Source organism: Mustela nigripes, chromosome 3 (assembly GCF_022355385.1).
Source record: "Mustela nigripes isolate SB6536 chromosome 3, MUSNIG.SB6536, whole genome shotgun sequence".
In the NCBI taxonomy this organism is placed as follows: domain Eukaryota; kingdom Metazoa; phylum Chordata; class Mammalia; order Carnivora; family Mustelidae; genus Mustela; species Mustela nigripes.
Genome location: NC_081559.1, coordinates 174,410,616 through 174,431,544, shown reverse-complemented (window position 1 = coordinate 174,431,544; position 20,929 = coordinate 174,410,616). Strand labels below are relative to the sequence as shown.

Below are 20,929 nucleotides of genomic sequence, written 5' to 3'. Positions count from 1 at the left end.
TATTCTATATGATTTAGTACTAATTTGAGAGCAAATAATACATAAATATTTTCTTGATAGTATGTGTTATAGCAGCAGGCCTTTAGGACCAAGGGTTGTCAATCTTTGAGGTTTCTGAAAGGAACAGCAATTTATGACCTGTTAGGGTAAACAGTTGGATTACATTTCTGAGATACGTGTTCCATCAGGTAAAATCATTGTGATTACAGGCACTGGAACTGTAAGTAAGTTATGTGCTAAAAGGTTGAAAATGTAAAACAAGTATGCTTGTGCTTGACTACTAATCCCTCTTTGTATCTCTGCTGAATAAACTACAAGAAAAGGGAGAGAAGGATGTTTAAATAATAAAGCAGAAAAAGTGAATTATGTAATTTTAATAAATAATAAGCATTAATACAGCTCCAGGTAGTGTTTCATCAGTGGTCCAGCCATAAGAGAATATTCTAGAACTCCAAGAATTACGAAAGATTGTGAAGAAGTTATTTTAGTTAGAAGTTATTTCTTTTGTTTGCTTTTTAAAATTTCCCTTAATTTCTTCTCTATTTTTTGATATATCCGTAAAGGCACAGGTTGTTATTTTAACATCCAGACTCCATTGTTCAGAAGTGCATTGCAAATAAAAGCAAAAGAAGAGAATAGTTTTTAAGAGCTTTGCATATGCTTGACAGCAGAAGATAATAAATGTAAATAAATCTTTAATATTTCCCCTAATTCAGTTTGTGCCATGCAAATGTCAGGACTATAAAAACAAATCAACAAACATTTGAAGGAAAACAATATACATAACTTATTTTATATATTAAAAACAACTGTCAAGCAATTATGATCTCATGTATTAGTTGGTTGTTTTGAAATATTCCTACTAGAATTAAAAAATGCTATGAGGGCCTTTGAGCTTAAACATATTGTGTCAATCAAGAGCATATGTAATATATCTAAAGCATGAGTTAAAAATTTTCTTCATAAATTATTTTGTAAATAAATAAGTAATTTGCTTGAAAAAGTTTACAAAAATATTTGTGCTTTTATTAAGTTCTCTACAGATCTTTTGTGGTTAATGTAAATGGATTGATACAGACAGCATTTTGATCTGCTGTACTCTAACTTGAAATACAAAAAGTAACATGAAGAGAGTCTTCATTTCTCAGGCAAGCTTTAGCAAAATTGAGTCCGTGAAACTTCATTCATTAAATGTTTAAGTGACCATGAATTTGTTGGCTTCAGTACCTGAAGGGTAACTTTATCCTTTCAATTAAAGGACATAATTCACCCTCAGACCTTTGGCTTTAACTTTTTATATAATATATAATTTTGGGTACATTTAATGGTCAAATTTTGTATTATTACAGGTGGAAAAACACCAGCCATCTCAAGGGTTTTGTGCTTGCAAAAGCATGTAATTTAATTTTTTTGAACCAATTTAATCAATGATTGTTTCATGTGAGTAAATTTACACTCTTAATGATTGCCTTAGATTTGAGGGTGACGGAGAGGAAGATTACTTCCCCCTTTAAAATGCCATTTAAATCTTGGGGAGCAGAAGGAGATTAGGGGATAATCCTTGTGATATATTGTACTATTTAACTTTGCTGCTGAGATGCTGTAGCTTCAGATTTTATCAGATACCAGCTCCAGCAGTTTTAGGTGGTTTTAACCCTTTAAGTACAAACGGTTTTACCACTGAGGTGCCTATTTCAAAATTTATTTGATCTAATATTTTTCGTTAGTCATGGCTAAAGAATGTTTCACTCAGATCCTTTTTTTCTCCCTGAATAAAAATGCCTCTCACTGTGCTGTGCATATTTCCATAAAACTTGGTAAGCTAATTTATGGCTTAAAAAAGAAAATAAAGGTCTATATTTAATATATGAATACTTTTTACAGTGGAAATTGGTGGTGGACAGTATTAAATGACTCTAGTGTGGAAATATGCAGGTGGTCATTAGTAGCTGACTATGAGATTTACTCAGGATTTTGATATTAATTTTCCCTGCAAGCAGGACTATACATAAATCTAACTCTGTTCCCAAATTAATTTAAATTGATGATAACATATGAATAACTCCATGCATCTAAGGTTCATTGTCTTCTCACTCCTTTAGGGAATATATAGTTTGCCTCATTGTGAAATTGCATTTTGACCACTCTTTTACCTATTTTTTCTATTGCAAAAGAATTATTGCTTTTTTACTCATAGAGAGTGTATGGGACACGCTACCAAAATCCTTCTGGAATAAAAATGCTACAAAAAGGAATCACATATCTGTCTGACTAGGTATATTAGGTAGAAATGAAGACCTTACAGAAAAAGGAGTAAGTTTCTAAAAGCACAGATTTATGTTTAATTTTTTTTTTTTTTAATGATTGGCTTTTTCACTTCTGATGTTTCAAAAATATATTCATCTTTTAAAAGATGCAAGAATCATTTAGTGGAAAATATTTTGGAGGAAATTACTTCATCTTCATTTCACAGATTCATGATTGTACCTCTAAATTCTAATTTTAATCATTTTGTAGTTTGGAGAAGGATGCTTCTCCTTTTAGCACAAAATTACTTTAAACTGACTTTCACTGGAGGAAAAACATGCCACTTAAAGTCACCCAGCTGAAGAAAATGAAGTCCAAACGCCCAAGAAATGTTTACTTAGTTTTTAACACCTACTATACTTCGAATCCTGTCATGGGTCTCTTTTATGCATTGTTGATCTTTAGAAGTTAAAAAAAAAAAAAGAAGAAAAAAACCCCGCTCAATTCAGTAACTTCACGTGGAGGGAATTTCACTTAACAGTGAGAATATTTGGAGATGTGAAGTAGTAAAAAGAATGTCATGCTTTAATTCAGAGTTTCTTATCTGCTACTGAACCTCCAAAGATCAGCAGGTATTAATCTTGTAGCATTTGAATAATGTTCCCATTTTATCTATTTGGTAGTACCCCCTCTAAGCACCCATTGAGCTTGCTAGCTTCCTCCGAGCTCAGAAAACCATAGCAACCCCAGTCCGCACTTCTCCAACTCAGGATAGAGTTCAAGTTGTTCTCCTCAAGCCCTCTCGCCATCCAACGCATGGCAATCACTGACCACCGACTAGGTGTCCTGAGACTTCTTCTCGTCCTAGAAAAGGGGCGGGGGAGGGGCCGCACACGCACACACACACACGGACACACACACACAATTCCGTGTCGTAGGCGGAGAGAGAAGGGAAAGTAACATCCGAAAAGGTAGAAGCACTTTGAGAGTTCTTCTGATTGTTCATGATAGCATCTCCGGGTGCTCTGGGACCATCGGCTCGGCCGCCACGCGCGGGCCCCCACCTGCCCCCCAGCCCCCCCCTCCCCCCAGGTAGGTCCTAGCCTTTATCACAGTATTCCTAAAGCTTTCGGTTTTTTCCTCGGTTTCCAGCCCGCACGTTCACACAGGGGGGTGGGGGAGGAGGAGGGGGGAGAGGCGGGGCGGGAAGGTAGCTGGGTCCCGGCTCCGCGCAGCTCTCATTTGCGGCGCTCCGACTCGGGCGAAGTTCTCGCGCAACCGGCACGCCGCGGCCGGGGCCGGTCCCGGCGGGCGGCGGCGGCGGCGGCGGGTGCTCGGAGCCGGGCGGGGCGGCGGCGGGGCGGCGGCGGCGGCGGCGGCGGCGCGGGGACGCGCGCTGTCTCTTTAAGGGAGCTCGGTCTGGGGTGGCGCTTTCCTCCGCGAAGGCTCCTTTGATATTAATAGTGTTGGTGTCTTGAAACTGACGTAATGCGCGGAGACTGAGGTCCTGACAAGCGATAACATTTCTGATAAAGACCCGATCTCACTGCAATCTCAAGCGTCCTCTTTTTGGTGCTGCTCGTTTCTCCAGACCCCGCGTCCTCTCGATCGCTCTCTCGCCTTCCTATTTTTTTTTTTTTAAACAAAAAACAACACCCCCTCCCCTCTCCCACCCGGCACCGGGCACATCCTTGCTCTATTTCCTTTCTCTTTCTCTCTCTCTCACTCTCTCTCTCTCTCTCTTTTTATAAAGGGGGGGAGGGAAGGGAAAGGGGGGGAGGCAGGAAAGACCTTTTTCTCCCCCCCCTCCCCCCCAATAATCCAAGATCAACTCTGCAAACAACAGAAGACGGTTCATGGCTCTGGCCGCCGCGCCACCATCTTTCGGGCTGCCGAGGGTGTTCTTGACGATTAATCAACAGGTAAGGAGGGGCCCGGGCGGGCCGCGGGGTCGGGGGCCGCGGGGGGTAACGGGGGGCGCGGGCGCCCCTCGGCCGGGCCCGGGGCGCCGCAACGCGAGTGTTGCGCCCGCGCGTGTGTGCGCAAAATGTGGGCGATCGCGAGCGGGGAGCCCTGGGAATTAAAAGTGACTTTCTTTGAAAAAAAAAAAAAAGCAAAAAAAAAAAAAAAAAGCAGAGGGAGAGTGTGCAGAAAGCCAAGCGCAGGCTTCTCGGGTTTCACATGCATTTTCTTTCTTCCTTTTTGCGCGTGTGATTTCTTTCTTTCTTTCTTCTCTTCTGCTCTCTTCCCCCCCTGCCTCTCCTCCTTTCGGTGGGTCTGAGGCAACTGAGCCTTAGAAACGAGCGACTTCAAACCGCAGTAGCCCCTGGAGTCAGGAGGGTCAAGTTCAGCCGCCAGGGAGGAGGAAAAACAAATCCCCATTTGCCAAAAAAAGAAGTTTCAGGCCGGTGCCCCCTCCCCCTCGCAGCCCCACTCCCCCTCGCTGTCTCTTTCTGGCTGATTTTAATTCTCTCCTACCGGGCGCAGCGGAGGAGCTGGAGGTGGTTGGACCCGAGGGGCCGCCGCCGCCGCTGCCGCCGCCGCTGCAAGTTTTCTGGGGCTCCTGACAAGCCGGGAGCAGACTAGGCACCAGCATGCAGAGTAGTAAGTTGGGCCAACTTGGGAGGGTCGGGAGGGGCTCAGAGAGGGGCCTTGGGGTGGTCCCCGAAGTGGGAAAACAGCGCAGGAACTGGCGATGGCTTTGAAGAGTTTGCAAAGCCAGGCTTCAAACTTTTTGCCTTAAAGGCCCAGCTGGGCTGGAGAGGGAGGGTGTCGCATCCCCTGATGCACCCGCCTCTGCGTGGCTCAGGGCAGCTTGGCCGAGGGGTCTGTGCCCCTGTCCGTGCCATGTGGCAGGGCCTTGCTGCCCAGGCGCTTCCGTCGGGGCTGAGGAAGGGGCACACTTCCTCTGCGGCGCGGGTGATGCCCATGTGTCGCGGGTCAGCGGACACTGGACGGTGATTAAATGCCTGACAGCGGTGGGACATCCCGGCGGACGGGCGCTTCGCCTTCTGTCTAGTTCCTGTTTGGGTTCCAGAGAAACGCATCTTGGAAAGGCCAAGGCAAACATGGCTATCCCTTCAAATAACTCCAGGATTATAGGACCCCATGAATAATTTCAGGGTGAGGCGGAGGTGGGGGCTGTTTGAAGTGCAAAGCTGTTTTTGTGGCTGGGAAAGCTTTTTTGTTAGTACCTGTGTGAGATGGTGGTGCTTCCCCCGTTCCCCTGGGAAGTCAGTAACTGTTTTATGGCCTTGAGACTCTAAAGCAATTTAAGTCAGAAGGCTAGAAGGACTGGTGGGTTTCAGAGGGACTCTTGGACTGATTACATTTGAGGTCTTGCTTTACTTCCTCATATGTCTTTAGGCCTCAGAATTGATACTGTTCGAAGTTTTTGAGTAAGGGCGGTGGATCTTACTGATGAATCAAAATTATGATAGAATATTCCTCCTAATCCTATTTTGGAAAAATCTCGGCCAGAGTTTTAAGTGAGGTAAGTGGTGAGAAGCAGAGCGGAGAAGTGAGATCGCAGAGAAGTTGGGGCCGATTCATTGAACTTTGGGAGATCCATTGAACTTTTATAAAGGCACCAGGTGAACAGGGAAGGGTCTGAGAGGAAACATAAGGACGAAGTGATCTCCAGATAGGACTGGGGAGAGAATTATAAAGAAATGATTACTCGAGGCCTGCTTGTTGGCTAAAATAGATTGTTCAAAGGGAAAAATACTATAGGAACCTCTAGCCACTCTTCAAAGTCGTCCAGCTCTTAAGTTAAAAACCTATGGATCTTGCTGGCATCATGTTACTTTCCTGCTGGTTTTAGGAAAAGTTGATCATTTAGAAAAGGCTGCCAGAGTTAAGAATGCAAGGGGCAGCATAGGAAAGTAATGCGGCGGCCAGTTCTTGACGTGGACAAAATGAGAATGAAAGTTTCTGAGCTCACTGTTGTCAAGTTTCTTACATGTTGCTCATTTGCTTAGGACGCTTTCTCAGATATTCCATCGGTTAATGTAAAAAAGCAAACTCGCTCAAAAATGGTGTGGGCTTTTTTTTCTTTCTCCAAGTCGGCCAGGGTTGTGAATAAATACAGGGTTTGTATGGGAAGATGAAGCGTTTCCTGTAAGTTGTGATGCTGACAGGACAGTCTGGAAATGATACCAACATTTTGAGGATTTTTTTTTTTTTTACCTTTAAGTGAAAGTTTATTAATGACATGCTTAATCTTAACAAGTCAAACATATTGTTCTTAGAGCTTATCTCTCCTCAGATTTCATAACTTCCTTTGAAAGCTTTACCCCTGGATGAAAACATCTCTAGAGTCAGTAAAATAGGGCCATGAGCATGCTGAAGTTTGACGATTATTTTTGAATATTAACAATGTGAAAATAAAACTCCTGACGGGGAGATGGAGTTCTATGCCACGTTCTGACTTGATTTCTCTAAATGTGAAGGATTCCGAGGGTTCATTAATACTCCGTTGGCAAAGTATTATTTGCCACGGGTGAGTTGATGTTTACGGCTTCCCAATATATCTATTATATGTTAGGATATATGTGTATAGAATGCTTTCCTACACGTAATAATCAAGTCTGACGCTCTCCAGCTAAATGGTGGAGCACAGCAAGTTCCTTACAAAAAAAGTTTGTCACTCCTTTGAATTCTGGACGCTGTAAGGGTGTCTGCTGCTTTTTAGATGTTGTCCTTTGTCTCTGAAAGGTAACATGAAAAATAAGGAGAAAGATGTCATAGTCGTGAGATCTGAGGCTGATTTTAGAGCTCAGCATTCTGAGGAGTAGTGTTTTAAACAATTTAGTAAAATTTTTGCTTGAAAATGGGTTAGACTCTGTAATACTGTACTGATCATAAGTGAGTTGCACATGCCTCTTGCATATTTTCAGTATTATTTTTACTTTTCTTTTAAGTCATGTAGTACTTCTGAGTTTACTGTGATTTCCAGGGTACAGGTCTCTGCAGTACACGTAAGGGAATCTTCATTCATAAGGGAAACCTTCAAAACAGGGAAATGGATGCATCTGTTGAAAAGCTGCTTTTAAGATCTTAGTATTTCAGTGATGTTTCTATGACTGTTGTTATTTGGTGTGTGTGTGTGTGTGTGTGTGTGTGTGTGCATGCGCGTGTGTGCGTGCACGTGCAGAGAGAGAGAGAGAAATAAAGATCACAATTTGCTATTAGTGATATGCACATTTCTATTAAGATACGCCAAAGGGTGTTAAGTTTTAATAAACTCTTTTCTTACCTTCTTTGTGGAAGTAAGTAGGTGTTACTGAAATTTTTGAAAAGACTTAGAGAAAATTGTTTTTGAGCTAAAACTTTATTTTGATTTTGAAATGAGCACACATATTGCTAACTGGCCTTTTAGTGTTTTTTAATAATGCATGTACTATAGAAATTATTATTTTTTTTTTACTTCACCGCCCCTTTGGGTAGCAAACAATAATGTAATAACACTGTGCTATTGTATGTAAAGCCAAATAGACTTTAAGAAATTTATGGGCAGGTGTTTATAATTGACTTCAAGAGAAAATTATTATTTTTGAAGTAAGTGATACACTTAAAATAAGATGACTGGTGCACATTAAAACATATTCTTATTAAGATAGTCTCTGCTGTGTAAAATGAAGCCATTCATTCAGCAGACTGACAACTTTCCACTTGGTATTTGCCTTTGCTTAATTTAGTTTCCGCAGGACAGCTAGTGTGGTAGTCTGCATCTGTTTTTGGCAGGCACAGAAAACTATAAACTGAGACAGTTCTGTCCCAAATATCACAGCTCACAAGTTATAATCAATTTGATAAAAACAGGCAAGTTGTATGGACTTGTTTTCTGATGTTCATCCTTGCTCAAGCTTTCAGGTAACAGGTTTCTTTCTCTCCCCATTTTGCTGGTTATAACTACTAGTACCATGGATAACTAATTCTGGGTCCTGTTAATCATTTATCTACCTTATTTATTATTTTTTGAAATTTGGGGAAATTCATGACAGCATCTCTAGATGTGGCTCTACTTTATGTGATGACTACAGCTCTTGGTATCATCAGACAGAAGGTAATGAATTCTTTGTTACTATAATAGTTTTATAATTTATGGAGTTGCGGGGGCTCCCCTTAGCTAAAATATGAAGAAATTTACATCCTTTGCCAGATAGAAATCTCAACTTCTTCTCTGAAGTTCCTGTGATGGTCACGTATATAGAAGACTAACGTACTTCGCAGTTATTTCCATTGAAAAAAACTAGGCAGAGTTTTTTTTACAATCATCAGAATTATTTGTTTTCCTCAGGCTTTAACCAGTGGATTAAAGTAAATATTCAAAAATACCAAGCGCTGTTTTATACTACTGTTCAGTAGCGAACAGAGCTGCAGAGGGAATAACCACTTTTAAAAATTTATCCTCAAATGTGAGTGGGTCTTAGGCTGTTTGTTTATACATAAAGGATATTTGATTAGTTATATATGACCTTTATAAATACTGTTCTTAATATCGCCTCTAGGGTCACCTCTAGGGTTTTCCTATCGCTTTGTGGTTTTCAGGTCCCTGGAAACTGAATTTGTTCGTCTTTGGTTTGGTTCTCTAATGGGTATAATAACGTGGGACTGGATTTAGTTTAGAAAGAGATCTTTGGGCTTAAGGAGACCTCTTCCACTGAATTTAGGGAAGGATCTGTGGATGAAAATTATTTGAATTGTTAGTTTGAGAAGAAGGCTGACTGATGGCTGAGGCTACGGTAGAAATGTCGACTTTTTGTCACCCCCCCTGCCGCTATTTTTTTTTTTCCTAAAAGCACAAATCCAAGTAGCAAAAACAAAGATGAAATTATCTATGCACTTCAAATTTGAAGCCCCATTGGGAATCATTTTCTGATTCAAAGCTACAATTGAAATACAAATAACATCAAAATGCTCCCCTAAAAGACTTTAAGGGTACGCTTTTTGTCCTAAGCATGTTTCATTAAAAATAAGAAAGAAAACTTTTAATTTTTAAAATGTTTCTAGCTCTTTAAAAACCTGCAGTAAATACTTTACAAGTGGCTAGACACCTTCCCTGGTGGTTTAGTTTATACAAGCAGGAAACTTTCTCTCCTACTCTTTCTCTCTTTCTTGTTTTCTTTAAACCAATTGACGTAATGCCAAACTTTGCTTTAAAAGAACAGACAGAAGTAATTGGTAGCTTTTAACTTTTAATAATGTTCTGGATTGGTTTTAGTGGCCAAAATGCCATTTAAAAAAAAAAAAAAAAGTTCAAGTAAGAACGGGCTTGTGGCCTGAGGAAGAAAGGCTCTGTTGATGCAGTTATTTTTATTCTTGTTTTTCAATCTGTTATTAAAAATCTTTCCTGCTGAGCACTGCTGGATTTCTCCAATTGCTCTCTGTGATGGCTGGTGCATTTCAGGTTACCGTAACTTAAACAGTTTTTGGGTTTTGGGGAGAGTGGGTATTTGTGTTGTGTGATTTCTCTCTTATTTGAAAAAAAAAAAAACCCATTGTTTTTGTTTCAATTGAGATGAATTAATTAAGATTATCAATGGCGACAGGTCAATGAATGTGTTTATATAAAGAATGCTACACCTGTTAGCAAGAGTCTGAAATGTGGAAGTTTAATTGTGACATTAATCATTTTTATGAGCAGAGGAAGGAAAATAGATGAAACTTTACAAAAATATATTTTTAGATTGAAAGCGTTAATTTTAAGGATCGCTGTGTTTCTACTGGTGGTTCTTTTATTCGCACAATTTTAGATAATTTTTTAACCCTGTGTATCACACGGTGTTTTTAGTTTCCTTTTTTTTTTTTTTTAATTTAATCGTCATTTTCTCTCTTCCTGACCTTACACAGGCAAACAGAACTTTCTCCAGTTCAGAGACATGTTGGTGATGTTCATTGACATCAGGGTAACTTCAGAAGCTGGCAAGTAGGAACATCTTTTCGGAGGGCAGAAAGATTTGTGCCAGTTTTTCCTTCCTTGGGGAAAGATACTCCACCCAGACACGGGGCCCTCCGCCCCATACGGTGGGCCAGAACTGAGTATCAATGTTGCTGGTATGAATTTTTCGTAAGGTCTAAATCTTCTGGTTACTTGTCTTGGACTTGGCTTTTAACCCTAAATTTGTTTTGAGAGTTTTTGTTTATTCTTTTCGTTACACAGAGCGTATTTTTTAAAAAAATAATATATCCTGAAATTAGATATCACAGAGATACCTTAAGATGTCTTTTAAGGCTTTTACAATTACAAAAGTATTCCACATGTTCAGGGAAGTTGACATGTTCTCTGCATAGAAATTTGACAGTTTTGACTTACCTTATGTCTTTCTCAGTTTTTCTTTGAGAGCTAAGATTTTAGTTCAAATCAGGGGCATTCTTTCTTTGCTAACTCCTCCTTTTCTTACGGATTTGTCAGGAAAAACTTTAGAAACCGAAGCTCTAGGTTGTTCACATGGAGCATGGTGAGAGTATCTTAGTTTTACTTTATTTTATTTTTCACAGAGTTTTCAGACGTAAATTTAGTTATGGGTTTCTTGCAATGGCATTTTTATTTAATGAATGTCAGTTTATTATTTCAAAATTGAGGGAAGAGTAATAAAGTTTAGCAAGAAGGAAAAAGAAAAAAAGGCAAAGGGTGGTGTTCCGAGCCCCTTTAATATCAGCAGTGTGTGTTCTGTTCAGTGGTGGGGAGGGGTTGGGGAAGCTTTGTGGGAGATGATACAAAAAAAAAAAAAAAATCCATCAATTGCGCATATGATCCCCTCCCCTTAAGGTTTACTTAAACAATATGTTTCAGTTTTGCCTTAAACCATTCCGCACCACTTCTGCTCCCAAGAACCCACCACTATCTTGGTTCCTGAGCGATGAAGGATGACATTTTCAGTTGTATAATGAACTGCAGTATTGTTTGAACAAAGGTAACATATTTGGATTTGTGTAATTTTCTTGGTAGTTACTAATAGGATGCCTCTAATATGAGAGGAAAGCTAGCAATGGAAATGCCTGCAAGGGCTCGTAGTATCCACGGTAGCTATACTGTGTTTAAATTATTGCTGGGGTGTGTGCATGCGGGTGTGGGTGGGTGGTACGGGTGTCAGGTATGTGCACTGACGACAGGCAGCTACACCTGGATGGTGGGTTTTAATATGGGAGACCACTAACTCTGCCCTTTAAACAGGAATCTTTTAAGGAGTTATATGACCTACTTTATGAAGTCTAGAAGTTTGAAATGGGTATGGGGTTTAAACCTAATGAAGCCATCGTTATCATAATACTCCTATCTGCTCTGAATTTACTAAGCAGTTTCAAAAATGGCAAGGAACTATAAATCAAAATGCCCCCTTTCACTGTATTTTTCAGAAATGCTTCTGAAGAAGAACTTTTTCAAGTCCCGTTTGTTTCTGTTGAGAGGAGCAGTTCAGTGGCAGAGCTGTTTCCGAATATTATCTTTTTATGGGATAGTACTTCATATCTTACGCTTCTATCCCAAAACGTTATGTAGAAATAATATGGAACATGTAAAGACTCCGTACTGTGACCCAATGCGTTTTTCCCTAGGGTGATGGATTCTGTGCGTCACGCCAGTGCGATGCTATTTGCCAGGCTCGTAATACTGGTTTTGAGGGTTGCTGTATGTCCTATTTCATCAAGCAACACAATACAACAACTTTGGTATCTAGGTAATTGACACAGTCAAAATAGGCTCTGGAAAATGTTCCAAATACTTCTAACTCAGAAGTTAGCTTATATGTTCAATTTGTTTAACATTTGAATAAACAATGACTCATTGTCAGCTATTTAAGCCTTCTATAGTGGATAGTGTTAGAAGGAAATATACAAGTGCCCATAGTTTATTTTGTTTCATTTTTCCTTTATTTGAAGGGAACATGGTTCTCCTGTTTGCATTTCTAATTTGCTCTGTTAATCATTTTGTATTCCTGATAGTAAGTAGTCTAGTATTATGGAGAATAATAAACATATTTATAGATAGTATCTAATGTATATGTCCTAAGCTTTAAAAAAGAATAATAATATATTATTTGAGTATTAGAATAACCTAGAATGAACCCAGGATAGGATGATAAATACACCACAGCTGCTCCTTAGACATTAAATATATTTTAGCTGTAGAAGAAAAAAAAAAAGATAAAAAAAATTCCAAAGCCTCAGAGCTTTTTCACTTGTAGAATCTGGATAGAATTTACGAAACTTACTAATCAACAAATACTTTTAATATAATGTGCTTCTCGATTAGATTGTACAACATGGCTTTCAGCGGATTCTTGTAGATCAGTATTGCAGTTTTTCCTTATAAAAACATATATTATGTCTGAGATCAGACACATCTATAAATAGTGTAAATATATAGGGCAGGAGTTCATTTGTGGAATCTGTTTTCTCTATTATGTGATACATTTCACGAGCAAAGGGATCAGGCATTACTAATCTAGTTTCAGCTTTATTTTCTCTGAGCTATGCACAAGTGCAGCATATGAATTTGTGACTTCATATTAACTTAGTGCGTACATGTACGTACACATATCTGTATTCTCACTCGTATAGAATGTCTCGCATTACAGGCACTGAATGGAATTTTAACGTAGTACACATTTTTTTAAATGACTTTAACCTTTGTAATGCCCATTTTAATTACTTGATGTATCCCAACACCTTTTTGAGGGTTAATTTAATTATAGTTTTGGTTCTGAAAGGAGAGCAAGATTGACAAAACACTTTAAAAACTAACTTCTTGTGACTTCTCTGTGATGTCATTATCCAGACATCATCTTTAGCTCTGAAACACATGGAAATAAATACATCAGAGTGTTAGTGCTCTCAATACTATTAAGTAGTTCTGAACGTATAAAAGATCCTGAAAAAGATTTTGGGTTTTTTTCAGCTTTATTTTATGATGCCACTAAATTTTTTTGAAAGAGAATCTCACTCCCTGTGATTTTTAAAAATGCCATTCAACTGATGAACTTAATACCAGTTATACATATATTAATTTTAGTCAAGACCCATGTTACTAATTTTTCTCACGACCTGTTAGCCCAGTTGTTGAGTGATTAATAATTCTTTTATCAACTGTTCCTGGATATACCTTGAGATCTTTTAAAACCGGGTATTTGCTGTATCTGGCCTCTGAATTTTTTGTTAATAAATTGATTTGATTATGAATTGAAGAAATACAACTGATTATATTTAATACCATCTTTAGCTTATTATTGGAAGTATCATTGCAAAATTTTCACATCAGTTCTTCAAGGTTAGGTACATTTTAGAAAATAACTTAGGTGTAAGTGACCAGTGGAAGCAATTACATACAAGCAAGTAGTAATACGAAACATTATTTTCTGTAACTTGTAAGCAAATCCTTAGAGTTGTTTCTCTTTTGCATTTAGGACAAATTTGTATTACATTCATGACATGAAAGATGTGGTAAATTACTGTAAGAAACTCACTGTCATCTAAACCTCAATGACTGTGAATTCTTTATTTAACTCTCTATCCCATTACTTTTTATTCTACTTTTAAATGGTCCTGTTCTTGAGACAATTTCTGTTGTTGAAAGAGTGTCCTAATTATTTACATGTCACTTTTTCTTTGTCTCCTGATAAACTTTAACTAAGAAAACTGTCACTTGTAAGATTTTAAGCCTACAGTAGGAATCACAATGTACACATTTTATGTATAAATATGTGTACGTGATTTTGCATGTTCAGTCTGTCAGACATTTAACTCTTAAGTGTTACACATACTTGTGTGTACTTATGTATGGACCTATCACATATTTTTACTCCTAGAAATGCTCTATACATCATTATTAATTTTAATTATGTGTATACATGCTCTTCTCACTCCCTGAGTAATTTGATATATCATTGACAATAATAAACACTTAGAAATGAGACCCGTAATGACTAGAAATGGAAAATAGGGGGATAGATATTAATGTAAGCAGGTTTTCCTCTTTTTTGTTTGTATCATGTTCAGTTGCTATTTAAAAAGACATATGTGTGTGTAGATATATATGTGTGTGTAGAGAGATATATGTGTGTGTATATGTATCTGAACAGAAGGGGAGATATGGATACTGTATAATCCATTATAATGTAAGGAACTATTGCAATCTATGGCTTTATTTATTTATATATTTTTGACACAGGAAACTTTGACCTCTTTGCCTGTGGTACTTGGGAATTTTAGATAAACCCCATTGGGGTCACACTCATCAGTTCCGGCCTTGCGTGACAAAAAGCATTCTCTAGCTTCTGGTGCGCTAGCTACTGTGCTGTTTTCCTTCAGGACTGGAAGTCCTGTAAGTTAATTTGGCATTTGAAAACACTACTAGAATTTTTCCTTCTTGAAAATCCTCTGGATGGTTTTCAGAGGAGTAAGCAGAGATCACGGGCAGCGTGTTGTTCATTTCAGGATGCTAAAGAAAATTACACTGGGAGCAGACTTGCTTCCTCTGGATTATTCTGCCATGCTTTATTACCATTTTTTTTTTTTCTCCTCTTTGGGATCTAATATTTCAGTTTAAGGAGGAATAAAGATTTCTCTTTTAGTGGAAAAATGTGCCACCTGTAGGGTTTTTACCTACATTTCTTCATAGTATGTACATTTGGAGGGGGAGAGCAGTGTAAGAAGAAGAAACTTATATGCTATAAAATGATATGCTTTTGTTTGCTGTTGAACAGGCCCTTACCATTCCATTTCTATGAGGAAATGCATTGAATGAAATTAAATAAAGTTGTGGTATAATTTTGAAATGATTGTAAGCACCCACTGTGACATATTTCTGGCAGAAAGATTAAGACAATGTTAGTTTCTCAGTGCTTCCACCAAACTCTGTATTCCAAGTTTATAAATATGAATTTGGCCATTTGATCACAGATGATGTTTGATATGAATGTATCTTGATTCAGGGAAGAAAGTACTTAAATTATTCTCGCCATCAGTATGCTTTAGATCTGCAAGAAATACAATGCCAAGTATCGTGCTGTCAGTCCTTTGAGAGTTTTTAGTAAAGAGTTTTACTTGTTTATAGTAGCTTATATTCAGTGATATCAAGCACAGGCTGCTTAACATATTTGTGCCTTGAGCTCTAGTTGAAGTTCAATAAATGATTGTTATTTCCACTGAGATTTAGGGAGTAATGTACTAGAATAGTAGCCCTCTCCTAGTGATTGTTCTGAGGTTTGGAATTTTTAACTGATTTTTAGGAGCTATAGCATAAATATAATAATTGGTAGAAATAGTTAGAGTGATCACCTTTTATACAAGTTAGTTCTGTCTTTCATGTCTAGGAAAATATAGCAGTGAATGTTTGCTTTTTGTATGTTTTGTCTCCAAGCAGAGGAAACTGACAGTTTTATGTTTTAAGTGCCGAAAGTTGTTCTTGGCTAAGCAGTCCCTGAGTTAATCACTGGGATGTTAACTTGAATTTTTGTCTTTGAAAAGTTTTCGAATTTTAAAGCGAAATATGCTTCCATTATTTCCAAGTTGACATCCTGCGCCCTGGATTGGTTTTTAGAGAAATGTTTTCCAAATTTTCTTGGATTGCTTGAAGTCCCATTGATTTTGAAATATTTAGTTTTGTTTTTTTAAGCTTTTCTGAAAGGAGAGGAAAAATTTCATCTTTTTAGGATTTTCTTCTTATAGAACTCTCGTTATTTACCGCTAACCGCAAATTCATTTTGCACTCATTTTGTATACTTTTTTCCCTTTTGTGTTCTTTTCAGAAACTCATTTTGATGCATCAGAAACTGAGAGAACAGTGATTTCAGCTCTCCCGCCACCCCTTTCTGTGATAAGATATTGTGGCCATTGCTAAGGAGTCACTACAGAAAGATCCTGTCTTATGTCATTTGCACAATTTCATTATTACTTCAGAAGAGTGATATCTGAAAATCATGTATTTATTCTAATTGCAAATATTGTGAGTGGTGTAAAATTACATGACATTTAGTTTTTTCTCATTTGCGTCTTAGGCAACTGGTGTCTAAAAATTTGTTTGAAGGAGAAAGAAAAAGTATTATAACCAGCTTTGAAATTAAGCAGTCTTGTGGAATTCTCCAAAATGAATACGAAAATATAAAATACTGTCAGCACATGGGGTTAAAATTAACTTTATATGTTTAGTGGTGGCTTTAACCTGACATATTTTAATGTAAAGGATGTTTTAGTACTAAGATGATTTCCTCTCATGCTGTCTGTATTTTATTTTTTGCAAACTGCTTAAAATGATTGGCATCCTTAAATTATGGTTATGTGTAAAACAAATAAGCCTTCTATTATAAAGAAACAATAGCTCTGAGCATTCATCTTAAAGACTATTTTAAAATATTTTCGTTTGCAACGAATACATCAGGCCCAAAGGAAATAGATAGTATCCCTAACACATCGCCCACACTATTCTCTCCAAGTGGAACTGACTCAGAGAGTGCATTAGTTCTGCTCCTAGTGGATTGATTTCATAGTATTTTGGTGTCTCTGCTGGTAGAAGTGTAGAAATTTCAACCAACCACCACCTCCTTCTTTGGCTTCTCTGGTATCAGGTGAACATTCTGCCAAAACTTTTGGTCCTGGCCATTGTAACCAAAAGCACGCTGTGGAATTGGGCTGATGGGATAATTTCAAGTCATGTTTGATATGGTATTCTGAAAAAATAATTTAAAAAAACTTACCTATTTGGAATAGAGTGGAAGAGCTGGGACAGTACTTTTAGATTTAATTCGAAGAATTAAAGCAGTTCTATAGATGCATTTCTCCTTTTCCTAATGTGGGAGAAAGTGGGGTTTATTTGGGTAAACACCTTTGCAGAAATAATCGGTTAACTTCTTTTGACACACCATGATCCTATAAAAATATGCATGGTAATATGTGCGTTTTGTTTCTTTAGGTTCCATCAATAAAACCATGTACAAAAGAAAAATGAATACATTTAATCACCTGTCTGAGGTCAGATGTAGAGTGAACTGCCTAGCCTGCGAGAGAATTCTCTTAGTTCTGTGCTTGTGTTCCAAACCTGGCCCCCGTCTCCTTTGCTCATGCGCACATTTCATCATGGGTGCCAGAGCGTCTAGTGCCCGGCTTCCCACGGATGCGTGGAAATGAGGATTTAGGCTTGAGAGCCTTTGAACGGTATTCTGCTGGAAAAAAGTAGAAGCTGACTCATGAAACACCTCTTTTACCGACTGAACTTCTCTCCCATGGTCCATCTAAAATCTGTGACTCAAGTTTAAATTTTGGTGCTTCGTTGTTCTGTCATCTAGGTATTATTCAGAGTGGCCCTAGGATCATATTTTCTTTTGAGGATTAGAAGCTGACCATTCTAGCAGAAGCATCTTATTTTACAAAGGAGAGCACTGAGGAGGAAGTTAAGTGAATTTCCCATGAGCGTACAGCCACTGAGAAAAAGAACTGAGCTTAGAACCCGTGTCTGGTCGTCATCTCCATGTCTGTCTAGGACACTAGACGGGTGTGAGGTTTGTGGAGGGAGTCTACCTAGTACCTGAAATTCACTAGTCTTCATTGTTCCCTTTGTGGATGGATTTGAGAATAGAATGAGTGTCATTTATTCACATGGGGAATTGATCATATAATAAATCAGTTGGTTCATTCACGGTATTTCTTTATCAATACCTTATGACAATAGTGGAATCAAATATGTAATCCAGAAGTTATCCTGAAAGTTAAAAAGTTACTGCATAAAATTTAGGCTTAATGCTCCTTCAAACCACTCAACAATTCGAGCCTTGTGTGTATAGAATTCAGATGGTAAAGAATCGGTTATAAAATGGTCATTAATAAAGGAGTTAGTTTGTATTATTCTTCTCCCTGTAGTTTAGTAGTTTAAAATATCTCCCAGCATTTATCTGTTTTGAGGCCAACTTTAAAAATAAAAACAGTCCATTTGAATTAAGGATTTTTTTTTATCTTCCAAGAAACTGGACTTTTCTTTATTCATAACAGCCATAAGCCCCTTGGCAGGTTGAAAACTATAGACAGCATCTGTGAGATTAGGCCTGAAATGTGCAATTAGTTATTAAAACGTGGTTGAGAAACCATTCGTGGCATTTTAATAAACTCCTCAGCATTTAGAAAAGCAAATTAACAAAAGAATAATAAGGACCTTCATTTATTTTAAATGCTGTTGTTATTAAGTCTGTCTTTTGAATGATAAGTTTCATTAGCTTAAATATAGGAAAAATGATATTTTAAAATAAAAATGTAATGTCTTTATTCTTGTTTTAGAATTTCTTTAAAGTTACATTTTTATCCATGACCCCTCTGTACAATATAAAGTCAATTAACAGTTCTTTATTGATTCAAGTTAAACTAATTTTAATCATTTACTCTGTCACATCGGGAAAAGCAGAAAGAAATTCTGTCTTAGACATCTGAAGTATATTTTACTTAAATTTCTTGTTTCTTCTTATCTTTTACTTCTAATAATTATATAATCTAAAGGTTAGTGCAGCTCCCCTCCTCAATGAGATTTGTGATTGTTCCCCAACCTCCGAAGGCACTCCCATTTCCATTTGTTTTAAAGAATTTTGGTGAGTGCCATGCAGAAAGCTGTTGGACCCAAGACATCCCCAAACCGTTTTAGAAGACAGTTCTAGAAGGGTCTTTGGCAAGGAGGAGGAGGGTCAGACCCTGGAAATAGCAGATTTTGGTCCAGGGTCTGCTCTTGAACCCATTTCCTGTTGAGCTGCCCATTGAAGAGACCCGCTGGACTGCCTTTTATTTGTCTGGGTTTGTGGCTTAGCCAGAGGGCAGGCTTGTCTTTTTTTTTTTTTTTTTTTCTTCTTTCTTTTCTTTTTAATTTGGTTGTTTGGTTTCACTAATGTTTCTATCAGGTGAAAAGCCTTTATAAATGGCTGCTATGAATAGTATTACTCTAAAAGTAAGAAAGTTCGCCTGTGGAGAAAAATATCACGTTCAGTCAGTTAGAAATAATTACATGGGACAGTAATGAAATAATCTTTAATATTAAAAAGCATTTCTTCCAAAATGGGTTGAGGAATCGTCTTAATGAGTTTGGTGACCATCTTACAGAAAACCTCTTTATTGGTATAGTGAACATATTGTACTTTCAGAGAAAGGCTGAAAACTTCCATTACTATTGCCCAACTATCTAGGATTTTTGCTCTCCTCTGCCTCTGGTAGTTGATTATATAGCAGATTTTTTTTAATGTAGTTGATTTCTTTTAATCCTACTGTTAATTAGAGTTTAACACCCGATGGTTCCTTGATGGAACCATAGGAAAGGCTATCAATACTTACATCACCCTCGTTTTTCTTAATGTTACTTTGGGATTTATTTTTCTACTGATCCTTTCCCTGTATTCCAAATATCTCTTTTTCTCCATTGACTTTAAGAGATTGGAACCCTACCATGTTCTCTTGGCATTGCAGATCAAAATAAATTTTAAGTGGCTCTTACTTCTGGGCTTTGTTTTTCAGAAAGTACTTTATTGTTGGCTTTTAAAACAGGTCACATCCATATGAGGTTTAAATAAGATGAGTTTTTGTGTGTTTTTTTTTTTTAACCTTTCCGCTTATTAAGGAATTTGCTTTCCTTATAAATCAGTATTTGTTTAATGTTTTTTACCCTTTCTGAATCACAATTTTGCTAATCTATTCATCCACATTTAGTAAACCCCTTCTCAAACATTACTTAAACTGTTTTATATTTATTCTCACGGCTCATATTTGTAAACAAAGACTATCCTGGATGTTTTATAGAAGGTAGCTACATGGCATTTATTTTCTGCTCATTTGGATTCTCATTCAATTGCAATTGTTCATGGAGCTTTCTTAGAATGTAGGAAAAGTCCAGTTGCAATTCTGTAGCTAATATATGGCTACTGAAGCTGAGAGAGGGGTTATGATTTAAACACTGAACTGATTTTAGCAATAGTACACAAATAATGAATATAGCTCCTTCCAAAAGCTTAGAAAAATATAAGGTAAAGCAAAACAAAAGGCCACTTTTTACTTATTTCCAGATGGATTCCGTCTTTTAGTTGGCATGGCACAAAGTCAAAATGTTGCACTTTGAGATTTATTAATTAGAATGTCTCTAAGCCAGATATAGAATCTGTTCTCCTTTTTCAGATAAAAGATTAACCTACTCAGCTATAAAAATAACTTTAGAGTGGGAAAAACATTGAAATCTCAAATCTGGGTTTTCTTTTCATGTGTACCTCCATTTTTCAACAAAGTGAAATCTACCAGGTTCCTCCTTTTGTTGATGCTGTTGTATTGAGGACACCAGTGCCCTAAATGGCAGCCAAGCCCAATGGTCTTTCCATCTGACTGCATCTCTTCAATGAACTGGATGCTGCCAGCCATTCTGTTGATTATCTCTCCAGGCCTGGCTTCTGGGGACAGTGCTTCCCTACTACACTTGCTTTTGTCTGTCCTTGACTTTCCTCTTCATCTCTGTACTTTTCTTTAGTAATATATGTTTATAAATCTGTTTATCATCATTAGCCTGGCATTCCGGACTCTATCTAAGCTTCGTTCCCAGTTTGCCAACTCTGTCTGTACAATACCATGAGTTCTATCCTCAAAGTAGTACTTAGTCCTGGAACATTCCAAAACCAGCCTCCATTCATGTTCATCCCTGAGATGCTTTTCATCCATCCTTAGCTGTAGGAATTCT

General features: G+C 37.8%; 1 protein-coding gene across 3 annotated transcripts in view; it reads left to right on the top strand.

The window, feature by feature from the left end:
* The first annotated feature begins 3,666 nt into the window (after nt 1–3,666).
* The window catches only part of TRPS1 (transcriptional repressor GATA binding 1), a 251,168-nt gene continuing 233,905 nt past the window's right edge, over nt 3,667–20,929 (top strand). For all 3 annotated transcript variants that reach the window (XM_059395064.1, XM_059395065.1, XM_059395062.1), the window contains exon 1: nt 3,667–4,169. The gene's annotated coding sequence lies outside the window, so the exon portion shown is untranslated. The remainder of the gene's footprint in view (nt 4,170–20,929) is intronic.